Source organism: Ursus maritimus, unplaced genomic scaffold (assembly GCF_017311325.1).
Source record: "Ursus maritimus isolate PB19 unplaced genomic scaffold, ASM1731132v1 scaffold_29, whole genome shotgun sequence".
Lineage (NCBI taxonomy): Eukaryota > Metazoa > Chordata > Mammalia > Carnivora > Ursidae > Ursus > Ursus maritimus.
In genome coordinates this window covers 2,171,815-2,183,935 of record NW_024425452.1, presented here as the reverse complement: position 1 = coordinate 2,183,935, position 12,121 = coordinate 2,171,815, and the positions used below count along the sequence as shown (strand labels likewise).

The 12,121-nt window shown below is 43.8% G+C and overlaps 1 long non-coding RNA gene across 1 annotated transcript; it reads left to right on the top strand.

Moving 5' to 3' along the window:
* Positions 1-9,289: 9,289 nt before the first annotated feature.
* LOC121105684 lies at positions 9,290-11,778 on the top strand. Its single transcript, XR_005838312.1, has 2 exons — positions 9,290-9,583; positions 11,564-11,778. It is a non-coding gene; the product is annotated as an uncharacterized LOC121105684 (long non-coding RNA).
* The last annotated feature ends 343 nt before the right edge of the window (positions 11,779-12,121 follow it).

Here is a 12,121-nt window from a genome sequence, read left to right as displayed (position 1 = left end):
GAAAAGAATTCACATGCTGACAGAAAAATGGGGAAGTACATACTTTGCCACAGAAGTACAAATGACGACAAAATTAGGAAAAGTCCTATCTCCTCAGTTAACAAATGAAAGTAAATAACCACCCAGAAGATCTCCTCCTCCTTTTTTTTTTTTTTTTTAGCTTAATCACACTGGCAAAAAAATTTTAAACAATAATATCCTTTGTTGGTGGGAGACTAAATTGGCAGCCTTTCTGTAGGGCCGGTTGTATTATAAATCAAAAGCCTTATCAACGTGCATTCATTCTGATCCAGCACTTTTTCTTATCTAGAAATATTTTTTAAAGGAATAATCACAAGTATGTGCAAATATCTCTTTATAATTATGTCCACGGGAACTATATTTATCGCACTTACAAGGGAGAAACAACTTAAATGTCCGTTTCTGGGGAACTGGTTGCACAAACGCCGGTGCATTTGTAAGCAGGAGAATACAGGTAGTTCTAGAAGGCCCTACGCTGCCGATGTTGTGGAAGACTGTTCAGTGACGTGGTGAGTATTCCTGACAATGTGTGTTGCAAAGTGAAAAATGCATGTTACTAGGTTGTGTACACAATATGGTCCCATGTTTGTTTACACACAGACACAGCAGGAATTGTGCGTTACAAACAGTTGTTTTCCTCTTCCTTTTTTGCACTTCCACAGGGCATATTTGTTGGTTTTCCCATAAGAAAAATTCATAATTACTGTTAATTGTTTTTAAAGAGAACCTCACAAATCTGGGGCCAGTGGTTTTCTGGGGGCATGAAATTACAGGGTTATTCAAGCTTCTATAATGCTTGAATTTGTTGATCAAATCTGGTTATTTTTATAGTTAAACAATTTTAAAAACAAAGAAAGGGGGGGTGCCTGGGTGGCTCAGTCGGTTGGGTATCTGCTGTTGGCTCGGGTCATGATCCCGGGGTCCTGGAATCGAGCCCCGTGTGGGGCTCCCTGCTCGGTGGGGAGCCTGCTTCTACCTCTCCCCACTCCCTCGTGCTCTTTTTCACTATCTCTCTCTCTCACATAAAAACAACAAACAAACAAAGGGTTAGAGAACAGAGAAGTTCATGTTCTTTAATTCAATGATTTCATTTTTAAAAATGCTCTTGGGACACCGGGGTGGTTCAGTCGGTTAAATGATTGCCTTCTGTTTGGGTGGTGATCTCAGGGTCCTGGGATTGAGGCCCGCATCAGACTCCCTGCTCCCTCTGCTGCTCCCCCTGCTTGTGCTCTCTCTCAGATGAATAAATAAAATCTTAAAAAGAAAAGCAAAAAAAAAAAAAAAAAAAAAAGCTCTTAACCCTGACGTGCCTGGATGAGGCAGTCAGTTAAGCCTCGGACTCTTGTTTTTGGCTCAGGTCCTGATCTCAGGGTCATGAGATCGAGCCCTGGTCCGGCTCTGCACTCGCCTGGGGTCTGGGTAAGACTCCTTCTCCCTCGGCCCCTCCCCACTGTACGCACGCGAGTGCTCTCTCTAAAATAAATAAATAAATTTTTAAAAAGAAATGCTCTTAACCCCGAGAATGAGCAAATATTTATGCAGATTGCTCACAACAGAAGTATGTACAGCAGAAAAAACAAACAAAAAACCTGACAGCAAACATACAAACGCCAACTAAACGTCTGACGATAGGGAGCGAGATAACTGAACTGTGCCGGGCCCATCAGGTGGCCCTGGAGTCACAGGGCGAGGTCAGCGGGACCCCAGCGCCGCTTACTTGCTGTGTGGCCCTGCACGACGTGTGAGCGCCAGTGTCGTCAGTGAGGTGGGGACGGCAACAGTACCTCCCTCATAGGGTAGTGGTGAGGATGTTTAGGCGTTCAAGTCCGCAGGGGAAACCGATGACACACTGAAATTTGAGGAGAATTTGACCAAGGGACTCTTCACAGACGTGGGGGCAGGGTGTCGGGCAAGCGGCAAGGAGAGGGCCGTCCTCTGGGCTAGAACAGCAGGAAGTCCTAGGAAGCAGTTGGGCAGTGACTGGAATCTGGAGAGAGACGGAGGGGGAGAGAGAGGGAGAGGGAGAAAGAGGTCAATCCTAGGAGGGGCTGTGCTTTTTGATGAGAGCCCACTGAGCCTTCATGAATACCTTGCCCTCCCTCTCTAGGGTCCTCCTGAGACACCTGTGAGGAGTCTGCCATTGCTGCGACAGCACTCCGTACAAACAGCTCCCAATCTCAGTGGCGACCAACGGCAAACATTTGTTTTTCTCACTCCCAGGCTGACTGGGCGGCTCTGCTTCAGGATTTGGGTCGGTTGGCCTTTTATTGTGGGGCCCGCAGTCAAGATGCCAACCAGACAGGCAAGTCCAAGTCAGGCCTCTGATGACCCCCCGTCTACAACCATTCCATTGGCCAAGCACGTCGCATGACCGAGCCTCAGGTTAATGGAGTAGAACTATTTCTGTTCCCTATACTCTACTGGAAGGCACGTGGCAAATGCTAACACAGGAAGAGAGGGAGCGAGTGCAGTTGGGAATGAGATCCACTCTACCACAACTCGTCACTGGCCAAACCCAAGGGAAGTGAGAGGGTACAGAAGCTTGCTGATCTGCGCAGGTCGGCCTTCCAGGGCACAGAGCAGGGTGGAAGATGGTAGGGGTGTCTGGAGAGGCAGACAAAGATATCTGTGCTGGATTTCATGAGTTAATATTTTTAATGAGTTTAGGATAGTGACGGGCGTGTACAAATACTGTACAGGGGCGCCTGGGTGGCTCAGTTGGTTAAGCGTCTGCCTCTGGCTCAGGTCACGATCCCAGGGTCTTGGGATAGAGTCCCGCATCAGGCTCCTTGCTCAGTGGGGAGTCCACTTCTCCCTCTCCCTCTCCCTGCTACTCAGCCTGCTTGTGCTCTCTCTCTTTCTCTCTCTCTCTGTCAAATAAATAAATAAAATCTAAAAAAAAAGAGAAAATACTGTACAGTTAACCCTTGAACAACATGGGTTTGAACTGCATGAGTCCACTTACAGATTTCTTGTTTTGGTAAATACCGTACTATAAATGTATTTTCTCTTCTGTATGAGTTTCTTAATAACATTTTCTTTTCTCTAGCTTACTTTATGGCATGAATACATATAACATACAAAATATGTGTTGTTTATGTTATTAGTAAGGCTTCCTGTCAACAGTAGGCTATTAGTAGTTAGGTTTTTGGGGAGTCAAAAGTTATATGTGAATTTTCAACTGCACAGGGGAGTTGGTGCCCCTAACCAACACATTGTTCAAAGGGTCAACTGCGTAGGTGTTTGTTAGAAGAAATCATAAAATGTGGCACAATTGAGAATGATGTTTTTAAGAATATTTAAATATGGAAAAGTTCATAATTGTTACGTGAAGGAGGTTATAAAGCAGATGACATTGTAAAATCATTTAAAAACACAATGTACCTAGAAGAAAGACTGGAAGGAAACTTAGAAAAATATTAATATTGTTGCTGGAAGGTAGAATCGTGGGGAATTTTTTCATTTGTGTGCTATATGTTCAGAAATCAGTTGCCATATACAGTCTCATAGGATGTGCACTGCACAACTCCAGGGGGCCCCATTTGCTCCTCTTCACACATCCGGTTTATACAACCTCCCTGATCGCTTACAGCTTCCTAAATGCATGTGTATTGCTCTTGTGTAATCAAACAGACAAATGCAGTTTTAATACGTTGCAGCCTTGCTTTTTCTTGCTACAACATTTAAAAGACAACTGATGTTGACCTCGTTTGGCATTTTTACTAGAGTGGGAAAGAAATTATTCTGGTACTCCAAAATGATTGTTACAAGGCGCACTCACCAACGCTTGAGGCAAACGGGGCACTCAGTCACCGCTGCAGAACTGAAAGGTTCTTCATGCGTGTAGCATAAAAAAAAGAAACATATTTGGCTCAAGTGTATTATTAAAATAATATAAAATAATAAAATAATAATAAATAAAATAATAACAAACCACGGAATGTATTTTAGTCGCTGGAGAAATCCAGAACTGCTGGATCAGAACTGATGAATATAAGAATGAGCCTTCATATTAAGTCCACAATGGGGAAGATTTAAAGCAAAGACTTCTCTCCCCACGGTCAGGAAGAAAGGAACCTGTTTTTTTGGTTTGTTTGTTTTTTGGTTTTGGGGTTTTTTGGGAACCCGGTTCTTAATGGCATCCAGACCAACCCTGCACTTCTGGTCTCTACACTTCTTGTCATATGAGAAGATAAACACCTTTACTATTTCGACTACTATAGTTGGACAGTCTATTACTCGAAGCCAAAAAGTATATTTATGCTCTTTGAAGCCCTTCCTTCCCTAGATAGAGATAAAAATCCCCTCCTGGGGGGCACCTGGGTGGCACAGCGGTTAAGCGTCTGCCTTCGGCTCAGGGCGTGATCCCGGCGTTCTGGGATCGAGCCCCACATCAGGCTCCTCCGCTGTGAGCCTGCTTCTTCCTCTCCCACTCCCCCTGCTTGTGTTCCCTCTCTCACTGGCTGTCTCTGTCTCTGTCTCATAAATAAATAAAATCTTTAAAAAAAAAAAATCCCCTCCTGGCTGTGCCTACAACCCCTTGCATGTATCTCTATGTCAGTCGTTGATGCGACTTGTTTGTGAGATCATCCAAAGAATTCGTGGTTTTTCTTTCATTTTGTAACCTCAGGATCCTTCCTGGTATCCAACACAGAAACATTTGCTTAGTGGCTATCAGGATTCTGTATATTCACTCTTCTGGGAGGTGTGGAGGACACTCTTGAGAGTGTGGAGAAGTGGTGAAGCCAGCTCGTGCACACACACAGGAGTAATCTCAGCCTGGGTGAGGCTGTCGGGAAAGGCTGAGTCAGAAATAGCCTTGTGAACTCTCGCCTCAAGCTCTGAGCCCCTGGAGGTGCACTCTGGAAAACCGGGAGATGCAAGCAAAGGTCTAGATGCAGGGTGAGAGCAGAACAGTACGTCTCTTCTTCTCTTTGAGTTTTTAGGATTACTTTTAGATATAAAGTTTATATATGTTTAGTTTTATATATGTTTTTATATATACATTATATATTTTTTTAAATTTTATTTTCAAGAAATAATTTTGGAGATTAAAATGCTGGCTTTAGGACGCCTGAGGGGCTCAGTCGGTTAAGCATCCACCTTCAGCTCAGGTCATGATCCCAGGGTCCTGGCTTCGAGCCCACATGGGGCTCCCTGCTCAGCGGGGAGCCTGCTTCTCCCTCTCCCTCTGCCCATCCTCCCTGCTTGTGTTCTCTCTCTCTGTCTCTCAAATAAATAAATAAAATCTTTTAAAAAAATTAATTAAAATGCTGGCTTCGTTACAAAACTGGGCTGGAGAGTGTGGTCTAGCTGTGAAGTCAAACGGCCTTGGTAACACTCTCCTATTTTGAACTTACCCTCCAAAACGCCATCGTCCACCCCTGCTGGGACGGAGGTTATCCCTCTCCGGCTTATCATATTGAATTATGGTACAATAACATATTTTGAGAGAGAGAGCACATTCACATAATTTTTATTACAGCACATTGCTATCATCGCCTATTTTACTATTAGTTATTATTGTTAATCTGTTTCCGTGCATTTATAAATTAAACTTTATCATAGGTATGTGCGTGTAGAAGAAACCCAGTATCTATAGGGTTCAGGACTATCCACAGTTTCAGGCATCCACAGTCTTGGAATGTATCCCCCACAGAGAAGGGGTGAGCACTATTTAAAGACGTGAGCTTCCTCACTGCTATCTTCTCCTCTGCGTTCTTCAGAATTGCTCTTGCTTTCCTTCCCTCGTTTGGATCACAGGGAGGTCAGAGTATATACACATTTTCCCCCAATCTTGGTTTGGCTTTTGCCTTCTTACAACACGAAGAACTCAGCCTTTGAACCAGCTGAGGAATGTGGGCTGCAAAGCATGGACTGTTTCCTGTTTGGTGTCATCATGATTCCACACTTTCTACGCAAAGTCTCAGTGTGATCGCCGGAATTACCACTGGCGAAAATATGCAAGAATCCGAATCTGAAAATCTGGGCTCTGGGCTGCAGTAAAAGTCAACGGTCTAGAGGGCTATTTTCAGAGTTCAAATGTCCCAATGGGCAAATCTTACCAAGGAAATCGACAGGCATTAATGGCAGAGAACAGGTTTATTTGTCAGACCACCCAAACCTCGTTTGTTTTCTAGCAGTCACTTTCGATGCCTTACCTCGAAGGAGGGTGTCCTGTGGGAAGGTTAAGCCAGGTGGCAGGTCTCCTCAGGGAACGGGACTTTATCTGGCACCCCTAAATCACGGCGTATAGGAAGCTCTTGCCTTACTCTTCCACACACGAAGCTGATTCTTGTAAGAATGTGGTGGAAAAGGGGAAGCTTTCCAGGTTTAATTCAGAAGGATCAAAAATCACAGGTGGCCTCAGAGCAGGGACCCTTCGAGCCGCACCACGTCAGGCTACACTTCGCAGGCTTGGGCAGAAACAGGAAGTAGGTAAGGGCAACACGGAGCTCCGCCAATGTGACCAGGGCACCATTTCTGGGTTCTGTAGGGTAAGGTTCCAACCCACCAGTCTGAAACTCCGCCTCATCTTCCAGCCTCCTCAGCCTAGTACAGCTCTGGGCCCCAAGGTCCATGGCCTACCTGTCCCCCCCTTGCCCCAGCCACAGTCCCTGCATTGCTAACCCTGGCCAATTGTCAAATAAACAATCTCCTGGATTCTTAGGGGCCTGGGGGAGAGTGTGGATGACTCAGTGTGGCCCATCCCCATTATTAGAGAAGCAGCTCAGGGCAAGTAGTTCGTGGCAGTGAGTTAGTAATGTCAGCTTCATTCGAGAGTATTCTGTGGAAGGTGCAGGAGTGAATAGCACTTGCAAACCTTGTAAAACTAATTTTTGTGCCATGAGAGAAAGGGGAAGTTAGAATAAATAGACTGAGACTCAGATGATTTATTTTTCAGTTTAGACTTGTGTGTTTCATTCATTCCTGGGACGTACATTTTCATCTATCTGCTTTTGGGGATCAGCACTGAAAGAGGAGTGAGTCATCACTTGGCTACGCCTTTTCTGTCCTTAATCCCTAATGTAAAGGAGAATTAGGCAAGAAGATTAAGCGAGGTTAAGCAAGATTCATTAATGAATTATTAAAAATTAAGCTCTAGCTTAAAACAACACAAGTAGAGATGTTTACAACTATGTAAGGAACACAGAGACTCTAGTCAGACACAAGAGATGTTATCCATTTGCTCCTTGAGAACAGTCCGTCACTAACAATAATAACATGTGCAGAAGATATCGTAATGTTTCTTCATCCATGCAGAGATCCTGCTGCACCCCTCTAGAGGACAGACTTAGAAGAGTAGCTCTCTCTACTCCTGAGATGGATTACCGGTATTTCTCCCCATCTGCCATAGGACCATGTCTCCTTAGGCAGTGGGCACTCAGAGTTTCCAACCCTGACACCATCAAATAAATGCTCAGAAGCTGGTAAGCTTCTAAATAATACTCAGGCCAGGGCTTGAGTGAGAAACTTGGAAAATTTGCCAAGTTCCCTTCCTCCTTCTTAATGACAGACTTGGCTTCCAAGTTCAGCTTCTCAATCTATTTGTGCTTCTAGTCTTTACGTGGGAGAACAGAGAGTGAAGATCCAGGGGAAATTCTGGAAAGAATAAAATTAGATTTTCCTCAGAGAACGTCTCAAAACATTATTTAGATTATAGAAAGATGACTAAGGTGTTAAAGGTAAGATGGTCATGTGTTGCTTATTAAAATTTTTTTCTCCCAAGATAGTTCTTAAAACCACAAAACGGGAAAATGTCCGTAGCGCCAGCTCAGTCTCAGAGGATGACCCTTGCAGGCCTCAGAGAGAGGCTGAGATCCTCAACGACGCGGGTACGTTTGCCTGGGGAGCTGTTGCAGCTTTCATGAGGAGGAGTCACTGCCTTTTCTTGGTAGACTTCTTGCTGTTGTGTTTAGTCTAGAGCCAGGGCTTGGAACTCCCTAGAAGAACCATGGATGGGCAACTGGGAGTCTGTGAACCCCATGAACCTGTAGCGACATGTTCACCAGACGAACGTGGGTGGGGGGAATATGGAAGATCCGCGGCTCTCATTAGATCCTCAGAGGAGTCTGTGACCTCGGAAGCGAAGGCTCCCGGTCCAAGGCTGGAACCCCCGCCTGCTTTCTGGATGAGCTGCAGGACCCATACCTGAACCAGAGGTAATATTGTCATCCCCGTTGTACAGGTGAGAATACAGGCTGACGGAGTTTAAATGACCCACCCAAGAGTCCCACAGCTGGCGAATGGTGAATCCGGGTTATAAACCCAGATCTGTGTGACTTCAGAAATGGAACATTTCATTAGTGGGCAATACTCTGTCTACTTTGAACAGGTTTAAAATAATAAGATCTGAAAAACAAACAAACAAAACCAAACAACAACAACAACAGAATAAAATAATCTGGAATTTGTTAGGGTTTTTCCAACTTCCCCAAATCCTTACAACAGCATCCGGGACAGGTGACCCAGTTCCGTATGAGCCCCTCTGGGGATGGGAGCTTCTTACTTGATCAGGAGTCAGCAACGTTGTTGGACTTAGTGAGTGCTTTTAAAATAGTAAACCCCGGTTTATGTCAGGACTGGATGCTGGCAAGGTGCCGTCAACTGCTGTAAAATGAACACCCTCAGCGTGCCGTCTAGGGCTAGGCTCTGAAATTCTGTAGCACGGAGCCTCTACTTCTCTTCAAAGCTGGGCGCGTGGGGGAAAGTGGACTGCTTTGGGATATACAAGCATGCACGTCCAGAAATAATCTAACATGTGGAATGGTGGGTAGGGCAATCTTCCAAAAGCCTCAGAAGAAGGTATGCTTTGACAATGGGAATAATCGACAGTTTCCATACACAGCAAAATTTTTCTTAGCTGCCACAGGGGTCTTTTTCTCTAATTCTTTTGTAAGAATGATCCTTTTTGTACCCCTTTACATATGAAAGAACACGAAATCTGGGAAGTGGGGGAGGATGTTTTCTTAGAGTATCTTGCGAAACCAAGTTCTTTCCTGCTTCCCAAAAGGTCCTGAATGATAGATGCCAGAAATGCCTGAAAAATTAAAAGCATGTAACAGTAATGTTAGTAAATTAGAACATTTGTTGATATTATTACCTGAATGAGCTATTCTTTTTGCAATAGCCAGACTACAGAGATGGTCCCCTAGGACTCATGCCTGGGAGTCTAGACTGACTCCAATTCATTTGAATCAATACAATATGGCAGAAGCGATGCTGTGCCAGTTCTAGGCCTAAGCTGTAGGAAGTTTCCACTTTGGACTTTGGGGAGCTCTGTGCTAACAGGTATGAAGTTCAGCCACTCTGCTAGAAAGGGCAGGTAGAGAAAGAGAGAGAAGCCCTAAGACGATGTGGAGAGGGAAAGAGTCCCAGCTGTCCAAGTATTCCAGCTGAGGCCAGCCTGCCAGCCATCTCTGAGAAGGTGCCAGACATGGTGATGAGCTATCTTGGATGGTCCCGTGCAGTCGAGCCCCCAGATGACTGTAGCACCAGCCGATATCACACAGAGCAGAAGAATCACGCAGCTGAGTCTCGTCAACCTACAGAATCATGAGAGGTAATAAAATGGTTGTCATTTTAAGCCCCTGAGTTGTGGGGTGGTTTGTCACATAGTAATAGATAACCAAACACCTTTCATTTTCATACATCAAACCTGATTATTTTTATGGATAAACGAGGTTAATAACAATGCATTTGGTAGCAAAGTAATTAAAAACATTCCTTTATCTTGCAAAATGCCCAATCAGAAATAAGCCTCAGTAAAGCAATATTCAGACCACAGTGAAGTGAGATAGCACTTTACACCCATCACGATGGCTACAATGACCGAAGACGGATGATAGCAAGTGTTGACAAGTATGCGGAGAAATCGAAACCCTTATACACTGTTGGTGGAGTGCAAAATGGTGCAGCTGCTTTGGAAGGAGTCTGGTAGTTCCTCATAGAGTTCGATCGCGACCCAGCGATTCCATTACCACATGACCAGGAGACATGAAAACGTACGTCCCCACAGAACCTTGTACGGGACTGTTCATAGCAACATAATTCATAATAGCTGAAAAACAGAAGCAACCCCAATGTCCATCACGTGATGAATGGATAAATCACATGTAGTATTATCCATACAACGGAGTATATTATTTGACGGTAGAAAGGCTTGAAGTACTGACACATGCTACAACGTGAGTGAACCTTGAAAATGTTATGTTAGGGGCGCCTGGGCTGGCACAGTACGTACAGCATGCGACTCCTGATCTTGGTGTTGTGAGTTCGAGCCCCGCAATGGGTGTAGAGATTAGTTAAAAAAAATGTTTAAATAAAAATAAATTTTAAAAAAGAAAATGTTATGTTAAATGAAAGATGCCAGCCACAAAGACCACATATCTATTTATATGAAATGTCCAGAATAGGCAAATCTGTGGAGGCAGAGAGGAGATTAGGGTTTGCCTCGGGCGGAGAACAATGAAGAGTGACTGTTAATGGGGACAGAATTTGTTTTGGGGGTAATGAAAATATTCTAAAATTGATCGTTTGATGATTTCAAACTGTGGATATGCTATAAACATTGAATTATACACTTGGGTGAACTGTATGGTATAAATTTTATCTCAATAAAGGTGTTTAAAAATTTTTTAAATTAAGATTTTATTTTTAAGTAATCTCTACACCCAAGGTGGGGCTCAAACTCATGACCCTGAGTTCCAGAGTCACATGCTCGGGGCACCTGGGTGGCTCAGTGGGTTAAGCATCTGCCTTTGGCTCGGGTCATGATCCCAGGGTCCTGGGATCGAGCCCCACATTGGGCTCCCTGCTCAGTGGGGAGCCGGCTTCTCCCTCTGCCTGCTGCTTCCCCGGCTTGTGCTCTCTCACTTGCTCTCTCTTTCTCTCTCAAAGAAATAAATAAAATCTTGAAAAAAGAAGGAGAGTCACACGCTCTACTGACTGAGCCAGCCAGGCACCCCAAAGGTGTTTTTTTAAAAGCCAATAGTCTAGGAGACTGATGCCTATTTTGTTTTGACTATTTTGGGCACCAGACTCCTGCCTGTCATCAGATAAGAGAAATCAACCCAGATAGCTAACAATAATGACACTTTAATGGGCTTTTTGATGGAGGAGTTTATAGGACTAACACATGAAATGAGAACTGAATGTCAGTTTATTATACAGTTAATACAGTGTAATATTACAGTTAATATTATTATATTCCTCTTATCAGTAAGGTGACGATCAGTACAGAGACTTGGTCTGAATTCTTACATTCTCTGATTGTGAAGTTTAAACCAGCTCTTAGGATCTGCTGTGTTCTGATTATGAAGTGATAGTAGCTTGTCAGCATGAGGAAGGGGAGAGGGAAGTATTGCCCCTTCCTCAACTTCCCAGAAAGCAAAACAATATTCATAACTGTGTTTCCAAGAACCGTCAAAAGTATCTGAATCCATTATTTGCATAGCAAGAAAACAAGCTACGGTGTGACTCTGAACAGCATGATAGCACATTTTTCATTGTCTAATGGTTACTCCATGGTTGACTTTCACAGATGTCTCACGTGGGCTTGAGAAGAGTATGCATGCGGGACGCCCGGGTGGTGAAGTCGCTCGAGCGTCGGACCCTTGGTTTGGGCTCAGGTCGTGATCTCAGGGTGGTGAGACCGAGCCCCACGTTGGATTCCGTGCTCAACACAGAAGCTGCTAAAGTTTCTCTGTCTCTCCCTTTACCTCTCCCTGCTCTTTCAAATAAATAAATAAATCTTAAAAAGAATATGTACACTCTATTTGTTGTTAGGGTACAGTTTTACATATATCCATTGACTCAAGCTTGCTAACTGTGCATTTATAAGCTCTATGGCCTTACAAATGTTTTAGTTATTTTATTTAGAATTAAAATAATAAAATAATAAATATTTATTTATTGATAAACTAAAACACATCAGGCCTCTTGCTAGGATCTGAGGGATCAATCCTGAATTCTGCCCCTCAGGGAGCTCACAGTAGAAGACAAATGTCTCAATCCATGAGGATATATGACCAGCAATGCCAGTTTATTTTTACTTTGAATTTGTATTTTTAATTTATATTTTGTTATTGTTTAATTAATT